We start from the raw sequence: 16,492 nt of genomic DNA, 5'->3' as shown, positions 1-16,492 counted from the left end.
AGGAGACTCTCCTATGCATTCTAGATAGTCCCTGCTTTCTACCTTCTCAACTGGAATACCTTGTCTGCACATGTCAGTCTTCTGACTCCATTCCAATACTTGGTCTCTGTTTACTGAATGGGTGAACAGATCATTTCTTTTATTTGTAGGTAGCATTTTGAGATAAGAGAGGTTGTAATACATTTGAGTTCTAGCTGGTTAGCTCTGTAATCCTTGAGAACTTACATTATTCTCAATGTGAAAAATAAGCCCTCAACTGGGAAAACACTTTACACATTCCCACATGCACAAGCTCACTTACGCTTTCTTCATATCACCTTTCCCTGAAATACTAGCCAAAATCCAATTTCTCTACAAACCTTATTCAGTCTACCTTCCTCAAACTCTTACCTCCTTATATCTGGGTCACTCAGTGGGCATGTACATATGATATTGTACTTATAATTATTATTTTTTGAAATGTTTTGTCTCCTCCTCTGTGCTCTAAGCAATTGTGGGGTGGTTAGTTCTAAGCCATAAACCTAGGACATTTTCTTGATGATAACAGGCATAGGATAGTGCTTGTTCTTCCCGTTAAAGTCTACTTTGGTCTTTGATATCCTCCTGCTGCTCCTTCCATTACATTTCCCTCAAGGAGATGATAATACCCGATCATTTCTATATATGCCCTCTTTCTCCAGTTGAGGGCTAGTCTCTGTATCTCTCAGTGCACAGTTTGATGCCCTGTCTGCAGTAGATGCTCAAAAAATACTTGCTAATAAACTTATCTTCATGGATTTTTGGTTTGAGCATCAAAAAAACAATATGCCTGTGAAAGTGATTTGCAACAACAAAAGTAAAATGTGAATGTAAGGGATTAATGCTGCTATTCAATTAACTATGTGATTTGATGGTGATGGTTTAAATCCCGTAGGTTAATATGCAATGAATACTCAGATTCACTCTCCTTTAAAAGGCACAGTATTATACTGGTTTATAACCTCAAGTTTCCCGGTTAAAAAAGTATATTTCTAGCCGAGTGTGTGTCATGCACTGGGGCCCTACACATCTAAATATTTAACAGGATTGCTTTATATACCTTTATGCCGATGTTGCCGATAATGTGATTTGGCTTCTGCCCAGTGGGTCCCTGGGCTTTTCATCATCCAGTGCATATATTGGCTGCAGCGTGCCTGGGCAGCAGGAATAGTGGGGTTGCTGAGGCATCGAATGCAATCAGAATGTTATTTAGAAAACTGGCTTGGCAGCCAAGCCTCACATACATCTTTTATTACACTGTATCTTTGTGACATATTATTTCTGCTTCATAAGGTCACCTGACCCTGAATGGGACCTGCGGTCCATTGATAACACGGCTGGATGATGGCCATGGCATGAGTTAGGACTGGACACAGAGAAGGATGAGTCTCCCAAAGTCCCAGCCCACCTTGACTTACTTCTCACACTTCTCTTGTGCTCCTTAGCTCTCCCTTTCCTCCCTGTTATTGGTGTGGAAGGGGGTTAGAAGCAACAGATGACGATTTAATCAAAAACTTCTTTCCATGATCGGAGAATTGGGGGTGGTGTAGGAATCATAAGGAGTAGGTAAAACTCAACACTTTTTATGCATGAATTTTAGTCCTAAAATGAGAATCCATGTCTCAACCTTTGGAGCAAGACTTGTTCCACTGGATCTATTTTTTTCTCTTCATATGTTTGGTTCTTACCACTGACCAGCTCTCATCTATGAACTCAGAATTCTACTATGAAACATTTGTGTATTCTTGGTGTTTGATCCCCTTCTACACAGAGGATGATTTGTTCTTTGACCAATTCACTCAACTGTAGTTTATGCAGCATCTATTGTGTAGCAGACACTGTTCTAGTTGCTAAGGAGGCAGCGTCACTAAGACAGAGGTGACCCTTTCCCTCATGGAATTTATGTTCTAGTGGGGACAGATATAATCAAACAAATAAGTAAATAAATAATAAAATGTCACTAATGATAAATATCACGATGGAAGCATAAAGAGGTGAATTGATCTAATTTAGATTGGAGGTGGTGGGAGAGGTTGTCTCTGAGGAAGTGACATTAGATTGAGATCTCAGGACAAGGTGCAAGCAATGCAAAGGTCCTGAGAAGGAGCGGCTCAGAAAGGGCCTGGCCGCACAGGTGAGCTTGCTGTGTTCTTAGAACTAGGCTGAGGTCAGTGATAGCGGAAGGCCAAGAGAAAGGAAAATCAAGGCAAAGCAGAGGGCAGCACTGGGTCTCACACATGCTTGGGGGTTAGATGAGGAACAGGGGTTTATTTCACATACAATAGACTCTTGATAAAGGAGTTAAAGCAGAGAGATGTCATGTTTTGATTTATATTATTAAAAAATCACTCATTTGTTTTTCTTAATAGTTTTGCCATACATGTATATATCTCTAAATAGTATAGTTTAATTTTTTAACTTTTATGAATGAAGTTCATTTTATGAATCTTCTAGTGTCTTGCCACTTTTGTTCTACATTATATTTGTGTTATTCTGAATGTCAGGATTATGCTTACCTTAACCTGGAAAGTGTCACATGGGAGCTTTTGAGGTGCTAGAAAAGATTGGTTTCTTAACCTGTGTATTGGTTACACTAGAGTTTGTTTCATATATAAGTACTAAATAGTATAGCTAGGTGTATAAATACTTCAGAATGTATATTTCAAATAAAACTTTTAAAAGAACTACTGTTCAGCACCACTTTTAGTAAGTTTTTCCATCAAAGTCTAAATATAAAGTTAAAAAGTTTCCCAAGAGAGACTAATTGTCCTTCCTCTCACAGTGGGCTTACTAGAGAAGCAAAGCAGAAAGATGGGGAAAGGAAGAAGGATTCTTACTGTGTAGGCAACAAGCAGAGAGTTTAGGTGTGTTGCAGGAGAGAGAGTCATGATACACGGTGAGGACACGCTGGGAAGGCAGGGGAAGTTTGACTCAGCCTCACCTGGGTCACTAGCTGGACTCACATCTTCAAGAAGTCCTATATGCACTCTGAAATTTGTTTCAGCATCTGTGAAAGGAGAGATGATCTAACGCATTGCTTGGCCCATAGGGGCTCATGTATATACATTTGTCTAGTTGTCTACCTTGATTGTAACAGACCCTAACAGTAAACTCCTCCAACATTTCCAGCTTCCAGATTCTTTTACTCTGCAGACTAGGTTGGAATACCTGACTCACAGAACATTTGGTTTCTTCCAAAATTGTTTGAGTTAACGTAAAATAGATAGCTAGTGGGAAGCAGCCGCATAGCACAGGGAGATCACATCAGTGTTTTGTGACCACCTAGAGGGGTGGGATAGGGAGGGTGGGAGGGAGGGAGACGCAAGAGGGAAGAGATATGGGAACATATGTATATGTATAACTGATTCAATTTGTTATAAAGCAGAAACTAACACACCATTGTAAGCAATTATACTCCAATAAAGATGTTAAAAAAAAAAAAAAGAAAAAGTGTTTGAGTTATCACAGTGTGACCGGACAGTCAACTTCGTACTCATGGATGGAATCCTGAGACCCCCGCACAACCCTGAGCTCATTCTTGGCAAATGATCTTTAAGGCAAGTCTTCTCTTTTCAAGAGTACAGATTCTATAAGGGAGTTCAACTGAAACATGGGTCAATGTCATTGATGTATTCTTATCCTAATATATAGATTCAACATAATTTAGAGTCAGATAAAACTGAGTTCAAATCCTGGCTCTGGTTGGTAGCTGGGCAATCTGGGTCAAGTTCACTTCCCTGAGTCTATATTTTTTATATTTCTGCAGCTCTACAATGAGAGCATCAGTATCCACCTTGTATTGGGTTGGCTGAAACATTCGTTCAGGTTTTTCTGTAACATCTTAATTTTGTGACAATCAGTGAGTACAGCACAGTGAGCCCTCAACACACATTAGTCTCCTCCCTCATCTACATCTCCTGAAATCAAATACAATCAGGAGTTACAAGCTGAACTGGCCAAACATCTCCACTCCCAGATCATTTTCACCATCAACATCATGGTGATAAACCAAAATGTCACTTGCACTTTGGGACAGGAGGCACAGAGAGGGTCAGTGTATGAAAATAATATAATATACCTTTCCTTTCAGAAAGAAATGTGTTGTTTCACTAGCTGACAATACCATGCTTCTTTTGCAGCACTGGGCTGAAGTGTAACTAATTTTTTCAAAAATATATTTTCCTGACCATGTGGGTGTATTCTGTCAGGCAGGGCAGCTGCTGACAGCTAGGCAAGGAAAAGAGAGGAATTATGCAGACATTTGGCAGTGTAAATGTTAGAAAAACTCAACTGTATGTGTGTTCAGGAGAGTTCAGTAGCTTAGGTGAATGCAACTCCAGGAAATAAAGTGACAGCTTCCCTGTAACCACTATGCTAATGGATGGGGTGGAGGGGTTGTCTCTGTTAGAGCAGGCACTTGGGAGACACGACTTCTGGGCTGAGATCCCACTCCCAACAACATCTCCCACTGTGATCCTGGCCGAGTTGCTGAACTTCACTGTACTTTATTTCTATTTCTCCATCTACAAACTGAAGCTAATAATAGTTACCTCCACTGCAGGGGTGGTACAAATATTAATGAATTAATGACCAGAATGTGCTGTGGAGAGAAGGCAGACTATAGAAATATGATCACTTCCACAAATCTCTGATTGATTTGCACAGGACAAATTCAGCAGCTTTTCTGAATGTTATGCTCATTCCCCTCTTCTTCACCTATAACGAACTCGTACTTCACATTTCTGCTCCTGCGAGATATGGATGCTCTTGTCCAGGAAGTGATGAGCTCTTCCACGGCCCCCAAGTCTGGGTGCAGTTTGAAAATGATAAGGAGAGATAGCTTGAGTCACAGAATGATGGAAATTGGAGAAAGATATAAGCGATGAAAGAACCTTAGTTTTAAAATAAATAAATAGCTTAACCATCTTCACAATTTTGCAGTTCTATCTGAGAGAACAATAAGCAGTGATGAGTGGGAATATCTGTACAAAATGAGTGCCACAATACAGAGAATATAAAATAGCTTAAATTAAATCTCATTTTCAAATTTATTCATGATGTGTTTTACCAAGAAGCAGTACGTTGTTATATATGTTAGGGTGTAGGGTAAGACCGTTCCCCTAATATAGTGTTTTGCGTAGTTTCCTGCCCCCAGCAGAGGTCAGAGTTAAAAAACAAAGCAAGACAACCAATATCAGGTGTAGATAAAAGCATCAGGCATTCAAATACAGTCTTAGGCCTGGGGAAACAAAGCCAAAGCCAAATAACCAATGGACAAAATCCAGTTTTCAGACCAGTGTACGGAAAATGTTTATCAAACAGTTGGGAAATAAAAATTACATTACATACATGATCCACGATCCCATTCCTTGTTCTTCACCCTGGAAAGTATGATACATTTTGAAAACACTTTTTAAGGACAGAGAAACGGTGGTTAGTAGATTTAATAATCTTGCTCAGAGTTACAAAGATAGAGTGGTAAGATGGGGTTTGAACCCAAGCCTCAGTATTTATGTTTCAACTGCCTTTTCCCAACTTTCTGCAGAGAACAGGACTTGTAGCTTAGGACAAAGGAATTATCTGACAGATATTATATGTATCTGTTTTGCAAATGCATCCAAGCATCTATTATTTATTTAAATGATTTCTTCTTTTTTTTTTTTTTTTTCTATTGTGGATATCTTATCAATGATAAGAGAGGATGTTATGGGGGTTTATCCTCAAAGAAAGCCCTAGTGAAAAATGATCCCTGATGGTTAGCTATGGCTTTAAACAGTATCATTTTTCTTCAGAGGGTTGGTTTAAATAGTTCATTAAGAGAAGTTCAAGAGGTATAACTGTAGTTAACTCTTTCACTTACTTTGAACAAAAATGATTCGATGAAATCTAATATACTTACCCTTAATAGTTCTAAGCAAGCCTTCAGATATTCAAGAGACATCAAAGAAAATAGTAGAGAGGATAAAGGAAGAATATAGAAGGCTGAAGAAGTGTATGCACAATTTAGGCTTTAATATCAAACTCAACTTAATTATTGTCAATTGCCAGATATTTTTAAACCTCTGTTTTGACCTTGGGTGTAATCTGAGAAGGAACATCTCCAGAACAGGCAGTGCTCAGGGCTAACCCCTATAGGTGGAGCCAAGGGGGGACCTACACTCTGCCTGGTGTTGATGCTGCCAGTGGGACTTCTGAAGTTCTCAGTCTTGGTGGGAGTGTGCATCACCTTCTTCTTTTCTTACCACCTCACCAAGGCCCTCACTCAGGAAAGGAGAGATGAGGGCTCTGATGGGTTCTGTGCATTAAATAACACTTGCCATCAGCAGGAAGATGGCCTGCTATAGCCATCACATGCAAGCCTTTCTTTTTCCATTTCTGTTGCTTCTATCAGAAATGCCCTTATCCTAGGTCTCCCCATGTTAATTCCTATCAATGCTCTAAATCAACTCAGATGCTTCCTCCAGGAGACTCTCCTATGCATTCTAGATAGTCCCTGCTTTCTACCTTCTCAACTGGAATACCTTGTCTGCACATGTCAGTCTTCTGACTCCATTCCAATACTTGGTCTCTGTTTACTGAATGGGTGAACAGATCATTTCTTTTATTTGTAGGTAGCATTTTGAGATAAGAGAGGTTGTAATACATTTGAGTTCTAGCTGGTTAGCTCTGTAATCCTTGAGAACTTACATTATTCTCAATGTGAAAAATAAGCCCTCAACTGGGAAAACACTTTACACATTCCCACATGCACAAGCTCACTTACGCTTTCTTCATATCACCTTTCCCTGAAATACTAGCCAAAATCCAATTTCTCTACAAACCTTATTCAGTCTTCCCCACTAGAACATAAATTCCATGGAATTTATGTTCTAGTGGGGACAGATATAATCAAACAAATAAGTAAATAAATAATAAAATGTCACTAATGATAAATATTACGATGGAAGCATAAAGAGGTGAATTGATCTAATTTAGATTGGAGGTGGTGGGAGAGGATGTCTCTGAGGAAGTGACATTAGATTGAGATCTTAGGACAAGGTGCAAGCAATGCAAAGGTCCTGAGAAGGAGCGGCTCAGAAAGGGCCTGGCCGCACAGGTGAGCTTGCTGTGTTCTTAGAACTAGGCTGAGGTCAGTGATAGCGGAAGGCCAAGAGAAAGGAAAATCAAGGCAAAGCAGAGGGCAGCACTGGATCTCACACATGCTTGGGGGTTAGATGAGGAACAGGGGTTTATTTCACATACAATAGACTCTTGATAAAGGAGTTAAAGCAGAGAGATGTCATGTTTTGATTTATATTATTAAAAAATCACTCATTTGTTTTTCTTAATAGTTTTGCCATACATGTATATATCTCTAAATAGTATAGTTTAATTTTTTAACTTTTATGAATGAAGTTCATTTTATGAATCTTCTAGTGTCTTGCCACTTTTGTTCTACATTATATTTGTGTTATTCTGAATGTCAGGATTATGCTTACCTTAACCTGGAAAGTGTCACATGGGAGCTTTTGAGGTGCTAGAAAAGATTGGTTTCTTAACCTGTGTATTGGTTACACTAGAGTTTGTTTCATATATAAGTACTAAATAGTATAGCTAGGTGTATAAATACTTCAGAATGTATATTTCAAATAAAACTTTTAAAAGAACTACTGTTCAGCACCACTTTTAGTAAGTTTTTCCATCAAAGTCTAAATATAAAGTTAAAAAGTTTCCCAAGAGAGACTAATTGTCCTTCCTCTCACAGTGGGCTTACTACTCCCAAAGTCCCAGCCCACCTTGACTTACTTCTCACACTTCTCTTGTGCTCCTTAGCTCTCCCTTTCCTCCCTGTTATTGGTGTGGAAGGGGGTTAGAAGCAACAGATGACGATTTAATCAAAAACTTCTTTCCATGATCGGAGAATTGGGGGTGGTGTAGGAATCATAAGGAGTAGGTAAAACTCAACACTTTTTATGCATGAATTTTAGTCCTAAAATGAGAATCCATGTCCCAACCTTTGGAGCAAGACTTGTTCCACTGGATCTATTTTTTTCTCTTCATATGTTTGGTTCTTACCACTGACCAGCTCTCATCTATGAACTCAGAATTCTACTATGAAACATTTGTGTATTCTTGGTGTTTGATCCCCTTCTACACAGAGGATGATTTGTTCTTTGACCAATTCACTCAACTGTAGTTTATGCAGCATCTATTGTGTAGCAGACACTGTTCTAGTTGCTAAGGAGGCAGTGTCACTAAGACAGAGGTGACCCTTTCCCTCATGGAATTTATGTTCTAGTGGGGACAGATATAATCAAACAAATAAGTAAATCAATAATAAAATGTCACTAATGATAAATATCACGATGGAAGCATAAAGAGGTGAATTGATCTAATTTAGATTGGAGGTGGTGGGAGAGGTTGTCTCTGAGGAAGTGACATTAGATTGAGATCTCAGGACAAGGTGCAAGCAATGCAAAGGTCCTGAGAAGGAGCGGCTCAGAAAGGGCCTGGCCGCACAGGTGAGCTTGCTGTGTTCTTAGAACTAGGCTGAGGTCAGTGATAGCGGAAGGCCAAGAGAAAGGAAAATCAAGGCAAAGCAGAGGGCAGCACTGGGTCTCACACATGCTTGGGGGTTAGATGAGGAACAGGGGTTTATTTCACATACAATAGACTCTTGATAAAGGAGTTAAAGCAGAGAGATGTCATGTTTTGATTTATATTATTAAAAAATCACTCATTTGTTTTTCTTAATAGTTTTGCCATACATGTATATATCTCTAAATAGTATAGTTTAATTTTTTAACTTTTATGAATGAAGTTCATTTTATGAATCTTCTAGTGTCTTGCCACTTTTGTTCTACATTATATTTGTGTTATTCTGAATGTCAGGATTATGCTTACCTTAACCTGGAAAGTGTCACATGGGAGCTTTTGAGGTGCTAGAAAAGATTGGTTTCTTAACCTGTGTATTGGTTACACTAGAGTTTGTTTCATATATAAGTACTAAATAGTATAGCTAGGTGTATAAATACTTCAGAATGTATATTTCAAATAAAACTTTTAAAAGAACTACTGTTCAGCACCACTTTTAGTAAGTTTTTCCATCAAAGTCTAAATATAAAGTTAAAAAGTTTCCCAAGAGAGACTAATTGTCCTTCCTCTCACAGTGGGCTTACTAGAGAAGCAAAGCAGAAAGATGGGGAGATATGGATGCTCTTGTCCAGGAAGTGATGAGCTCTTCCACGGCCCCCAAGTCTGGGTGCAGTTTGAAAATGATAAGGAGAGAGAGCTTGAGTCACAGAATGATGGAAATTGGAGAAAGATATAAGCGATGAAAGAACCTTAGTTTTAAAATAAATAAATAGCTTAACCATCTTCACAATTTTGCAGTTCTATCTGAGAGAACAATAAGCAGTGATGAGTGGGAATATCTGTACAAAATGAGTGCCACAATACAGAGAATATAAAATAGCTTAAATTAAATCTCATTTTCAAATTTATTCATGATGTGTTTTACCAAGAAGCAGTACGTTGTTATATATGTTAGGGTGTAGGGTAAGACCGTTCCCCTAATATAGTGTTTTGCGTAGTTTCCTGCCCCCAGCAGAGGTCAGAGTTAAAAAACAAAGCAAGACAACCAATATCAGGTGTAGATAAAAGCATCAGGCATTCAAATACAGTCTTAGGCCTGGGGAAACAAAGCCAAAGCCAAATAACCAATGGACAAAATCCAGTTTTCAGACCAGTGTACGGAAAATGTTTATCAAACAGTTGGGAAATAAAAATTACATTACATACATGATCCACGATCCCATTCCTTGTTCTTCACCCTGGAAAGTATGATACATTTTGAAAACACTTTTTAAGGACAGAGAAACGGTGGTTAGTAGATTTAATAATCTTGCTCAGAGTTACAAAGATAGAGTGGTAAGATGGGGTTTGAACCCAAGCCTCAGTATTTATGTTTCAACTGCCTTTTCCCAACTTTCTGCAGAGAACAGGACTTGTAGCTTAGGACAAAGGAATTATCTGACAGATATTATATGTATCTGTTTTGCAAATGCATCCAAGCATCTATCCATTCATCTAACTGTCCTTCAAGTATTTGACCAACACCATCACTGTACCATGATCAGTGCTAACTTAAAGAACTGAGCCAAAGTAAAGAAGAATACACCCTTTCCCTGAGCCAAGCACACAGAACTCAGAATTGTAAAGGCAAAAGGGTCAGCATGAGCATCTCAACCCACCAGAATTGGGCTCTTACCCTAGAGTAGTGGCTGCTTGAAATTTTCTGGGTGCAGTGTCTTTGGGACCAGAGGCTTTGATCCCTTCAGAAGAGGATTCCAGTTCAACCCAGCCCCATGTGGAATAAAGATAACAAGATAATATTGGAAGAAAGGTACAAAACATATACTCTACTGAGTGTCTGTTTCCATTTCTTTATCAAAAACATGAGCTGTAAAAGAAACTGCAGTCGGATGAAAGAAAGAAAACCAGGGGAACTTAGTTTACTCATACTTTGGCTAGAAAACCATCCCACTCACATTCACACTGGTCCCACACTGTTTAGCAGATCTGAATACCCTAGCCCTGCTATCATTTGCAAATGGGCCTGGAGATAGGAAACACCAAAAGGTAATATAAAGGACATAAAAAGCACACATTGCCTGTGCCCAGTTTCTCATAGACAAACTGTGTGCTCTACCTACATAGTTTCCTATGCTATTCAGGATCATCTCAGAGGTATTTGATCATGGAGGAATAAAAAGAATGAAATCTTTATCTTTATGTATTTGGAACAGCCCTCATTGCCTAAAATAATGAATGCAGATGACTCAATAAAATTCCTTCTACATAGATCTTACCAGCATGTACCAGTTTGCAACACCTTCTTCTCTCTTGAACTCATAGTGCTTTTTGACTGTTCTACTTACCTGATGTAGAATCAGGTTCTCTCTTTATGATTCATCTATTTCCTCATTGCTGTCTTAGTGCTGGTTGTTATAACAAAATATGGTAAGCTGTGTGGCTTAAAAACAACAGAAATTTATTTCTCAGAGTTCCAGAAGTTGGAAATCCGAGATCAAGGAGTTAGCACGGACAGGTTCTGGTGAGCATACTTTCGGGGTGGCAGATTGCTGACTACTTTGTATATGCATGTGGTAGAAAGAGAGTGTGCTAGATTTCTGGCCTCTTCTTATAGGGATGCTAATTCCATTCTTGAGGGCTGCACCCTTATGACCTAATCACCTCCAAAAGGCCCCACTTCCAAATATCATCACGCTGGAAGTTGGCTTTCAGCATATGAATTTTGGGAAGACACATTCAGTCCATAAGAGTTGCTATTTCAATTTTGAGTAGTTCCTCACTTTGCACTGTTATACAACTTGTATTTATACCTTATGATCCCAAAGCGAACTATATGAACTTTATGTCAGAGATTGTGTCTTCCGTATCTCTGTTCCCCCTCACTCTCCTGGGTGCCTGTATACTATGTATCTTGAATATTGAATATTTACTTATTAATGCACAGAACTAATGATTCTACCTGATGCTGAGGCCTGGTTTCATGTGAAATTCTGATACCAATAAAGTTTGTCTTTGGTGTTCTTTCATCTTACTAACAAGTGCCTGTACTTTTTCACATAATTCTTCCAACACAGTCCTGGTTGCCAGGGTGCTGCCACCTGGTTGGAGATGCAAGCTATTATGAAAACAATCCAATCACCATCTTAACATCTTTCTTATCAAAAGTTTTGAGTGGTCTACTCATTTATCTATTCCTTCCTTCCTTCCTTCCTTCTTTCATTCATCAATAAATTATGTTTTGTTCATAAACAATTTAGTGCCTACTACCATGTGCTGGATTAGTGCCAACTAGTTGGTCTGGGGATCCAATGTTTTGTAAGAAATAAAATCATTGCTTCTTTAATGGAGCTTATGCTCTTGTGGCAGAGGCTGATACTACACTTGCAAAGTATCCATAAATAAGACCATTCCAGATGGGATGAGAACCATGAGCAAAATAAGGGGATAGACAAGAGACTTGAGAGGACACAGAGGATCTCTCCAAGGAGATGACACTTAGTTGAGACATAAATAACAAAAGGTGTGCCATGCAATCATTTGAGGGAAAATTATCACTAAAATCTCAGAGTTGGAAAAAAAAGAAAAAAAGCAGGTGCAGCCAAAGTGTAATTGATGAATGGGGTGTTTCATTCGAAATAAGTTTGTCTGAAACAGCAGGAATCATAGCATGGGGACTTTGCAGGAGATGGCAAGGGGTTTTTATAATAGGACCAGAGAGGGCTGATGGAAAGGTTTAAGGAAGGGGATGAGATGACAGGATTTATAGCTTTAAAAGATATTTCTGTCTGCTGTGTCCATGGGATCATATTTTTCTAAATTGCCTTATAAGAACTAATGGGTAAATAGAAAATTCAGTTTATAGAAATTTTCTTTAAGACCAGATTTGTTAACCTAATCTTTTGCAAAAAGTCAGAGAATCTTATCAAAGAAACCATTTTGCAAGTTTGCAAGAACCTGTATTGCAGATGTATGCATCTGGAATACTTCTGTATTCTATGCATGCCTGTGACTTTTTACTGTGACTTTTAAAGTTTGCTGTTTGACTTTGAGCACGTCACAAACTCTCTGGGCCTCAAAAATGAGGAAGTTTGAATGAGATGATTTTTAAGATCTCTTTCAGCTCCAATATTTTATGACCATGAAATTAGTGCATTAGAAATGGATTAAAATCTCAGAAGCTATAAAATATCCTTTCTCTTCAATCTTGTGAGTGAAATGAATCAGAGATATTGCTACTGATCACGATGATCAACATGTATGCAGCATTTTACAGTCTGCTAAAGATACATCCATTGAACCTTTTAAAATTACATAATACTGAGAAGTAGGTATTATTATTATTTCTGTTTTACAAGTGATAAAATGGATGTTAAGAGGAATTGTTGTCGTAAAGAAGATAAACAACTAGCTGTGGAAGAAACAAGAACAGAACCAGAAATTCACTGTATAGACAAATCAAGAAAATTGTACTTTATGTTTCCATATGGGATTTTGATGGCTATATAGGCTTCTCTAGCAATCAAATTTCCACCTCCTTAGCAAACAGTAATACCTGGTTTATTTCTCTACTTACTTATTAACAGTTATTGAGAGCGACCCTAAGGTTGGTAACTCAGGCCTTTCGTATTGTTCAAAACATAAGAAAGTGTGGAATAATGATCAGTCACTTTATTACACCCACATTGTTGGTCAAGGTCTAACATACATGTTATATGTTGTTAATGTAGATGTGATTGATAACATTATTTAGACAATTGCCAAGGTTTTACTGTTTTCTCTGCACAGGGATAGCTTTTGTGTGTAGGAAACAGATGTATATGTATCTGTTTTGAGGTTTTATTTCACTTGAGTGGCCCTACTGGCTTCCACCCCTCTGACATATGTTGGTGTGCACACACAGACATACCCTCCACAACCACCAGTACAGACTTTGTAAGCCCATGTGATGATGGAGGGCTGCCACTCTATTATCTGAGACACAGTCACTGCCTGTTGAAACTGGAGATTTTTTTACATATTTTCCCTATCATCCCTCCTTCCTTCCAGACAGGCTTTTAAAATTTTGACCGCATTTCTTAGGTGAACTTTGGATACTAATGTGTTGTGTGCTAATACCTCATAAATGCCAAATTTTTAATCCTGTAGATCACATATATCATTATATATATGATGGATCCAAATCAGAAATCAAGCAAAGCAGCAGCCTCATATAAAATCATACAAGGATTGGGTCCAAATTATATTAGAATCACCAAGAAGAGTTTGGCAGCAGAAACATTTCAAAGATAAACCTGTTGAAATGGCATACTTTTAGCAGCCTTTTCTGGAAGTTCAGTGGCTTCCTCCCCACCCCCTCTCCCTTTCCTTCCTTCACGTCAGACTGGGCCATGTTTGAAATTCCTGAGCCCACCATGCTCGTGCAGTCTTTACATATGCACTCATCTCTCCTGAGGAAAGATTTCAACTTCATGGCAAAACTGAAGAAAGCATGTCAGAGTGCTGTCGGAGAGGGAACCTTCTTTTCTACAACTGTTTTTGGATGCCAGCCAAAATTTCCTAGTCTGGCTTTTACTCTTGACACTATTTCCCCATGGAGTAGAAGGGATATTTTAGCAACTGGCAGGTTTTAGCAGAGCTCCTCAATGTCAGCACGGGCAGCCCAGAATTCAGAGCTCTGACTCCATCTTCACATTGATATTAAATAAGCATGCCATTTAAAGACAACGCTGGCAACTTTTCTTTTGAGGCTATCTGGGGAGATTTTTAAAAATTTTATTTTATAAAGGGTTTTATATAAGACATCAAATAGTTATGAGAAATGTGGCTGTGCTTTTTATAACACAAGAAAGGTTAAGAGCAGAAATTTTTATAGACACTGTAAGAACTTTCAAGGGACTGAAAGGCTCAGTGGACTCTGAAGACAGATTTCACCTTCAGGAAGAGAATTCAAGTTCATCTTAGGAATCAGCAAGTTCCAAGGGTTGGGACCCTGGGCTGGGTCCCTGTTGTTGGTTGGGCTCTTCCTTTGAAAGCCACTTTGCACTTAATTGAAAGAGAATTGTTTCATGTGAAAAGATTTTGTAACAACACAGCATACAAGGTGCTGGTGTCTGGGAATGGCCAAAAGATATGATTTAGGCTCTGGGTTTGCTGGAAAGAAAAACATTACTGTATTTTGGTGGGTCTCAGTGCTCCAAATGAAGGTAACTCTTCTGTGTGTGCATAGAGGTGTTTCATTAAGGAAGACTTTTTCTCAGGATCAATTTTTACCCTCCTGTAGGCTGGGGACTCTGTGTTGCACTGTGGGCTACATGTAGAAGAAAAATACTAGCTAGGTGAAATTCCCTGCAGAAAGAAGAGCTAGTTGCAGTGAAGACAATTTCCAATGGAAAGGATGGGTTGGCCATGAAGGTGGACAAGTAGTGAAAGGCAGGAAATTGAAACTAAGAAATGCCATATGAGATTAAAGATTTAGATCATCATAATCAAACTGAATACAGTTAAATGGAATGTCTATTTCAATAAGCGCATATTCTCAGAAGTTGAGAATTACATGCTAATAATGTATCTTGAACTCAGCCTTCTGTCCAGCAAAAATTCAATTATAAGGAATGTTTGGCCTTAAATAATGGCCACATGAGTAGCCTGTGACTTTGGCCAAGACACAAGCAAAGAATGAGTTAAATTAAGCTGAAATTATTGTTTATTCTATCCTTAGAATTTTTATTCTAAAGGAGGATCCATTTAGTGAGAGCTATCAGTATCTCTAAATCATAAGTGCAGGAAGCTGATACAATTCTTCCACCTTTCCTAGATCCAAAACATCCGGACTGGAAACCAGATGGCTTGGATTGTTTTCTGGTAGAGAACTTGTAGAGAAGAGAAATATCCTGCACATGTATAAAAGAAGGTCTCTGCACAGGAGCTGCCTGGCAGTTTTGTCTTTATCAAATATGTGTTCCAATCCCAAGACTTCACCTTATCTGTTTTTCAAAAGCTCTCCAAGGACTTGGTTTTATTTCTAGCACAAGCCATAACCCAGTTAATTCCCACTCATGTTGACTTCTCTCTCCTCAAATTCCTTATACTCATAGTCTATGTGTAACCTGTACCTGGAAGTTGTAATGTAGTAACTTTTTTCATTTCAACCAGAAAATAACCTATTCAGTTTGATATTGTACTTTGGCTCCAGCATAGAGATCCTATTAGTCTTGTTGGTAGCCACATTCCTCTCTTGCCCCATATTAAACATCTTGTCTACTCATATTTAGAATGTTTCTATCAGTAATAATGTAAAGATAAAAATAATATGTGATTATTTTAGAACACTTAAAAGTACTAAAAGATTAAAAACTATAAAAATACAAAATAAAAAATTATTATCTTTCTGTAAAAAGTACAGAAAGATAACAATTCAGCTCTGACCTGGCTCAGCCGCTGCCTTTGGTAGCTCTTTATACCCATTATAAAAGCCGTGTGGATTAAAGGCTCTTGGTGCTCCAGCCAGGCATCAGGGCTGGGTCTCTGAGTTGGGAGAACCAACTTCAGGACAGTGGTCCACAAGAGACCACCCAGCTCCACATAATATCAAATGGTGAAAATCTTGCAGAGCAATCCATCTCAGCACCAAGACCCAGCTTCACTCAATGACCAGCAAGCTACAGTGCTGGATACCCTAGGCCAAACAACTAACAAGACAGGAACAAAGCCCCATCCATTAGCAAAGAGGCTGCCTAAAATAATAATAAGGCTAGAGACACCCCAAAACACACCACCAGATGTGGACCTGCCCACCAGAAGGACAAGATCCAGCCTCATCCACCAGAACACAGCCACTAGTCAGCTCAACCAGGAAACCTACTCAACCCACTGAAACAACCTTACCCACTGGGGACTGACA

The sequence above is a fragment of the Physeter macrocephalus genome, chromosome 19 (genome assembly GCF_002837175.3).
Source record: "Physeter macrocephalus isolate SW-GA chromosome 19, ASM283717v5, whole genome shotgun sequence".
Classification (NCBI taxonomy): Eukaryota; Metazoa; Chordata; class Mammalia; order Artiodactyla; family Physeteridae; genus Physeter; species Physeter macrocephalus.
This window is presented reverse-complemented; position numbering follows the sequence as displayed.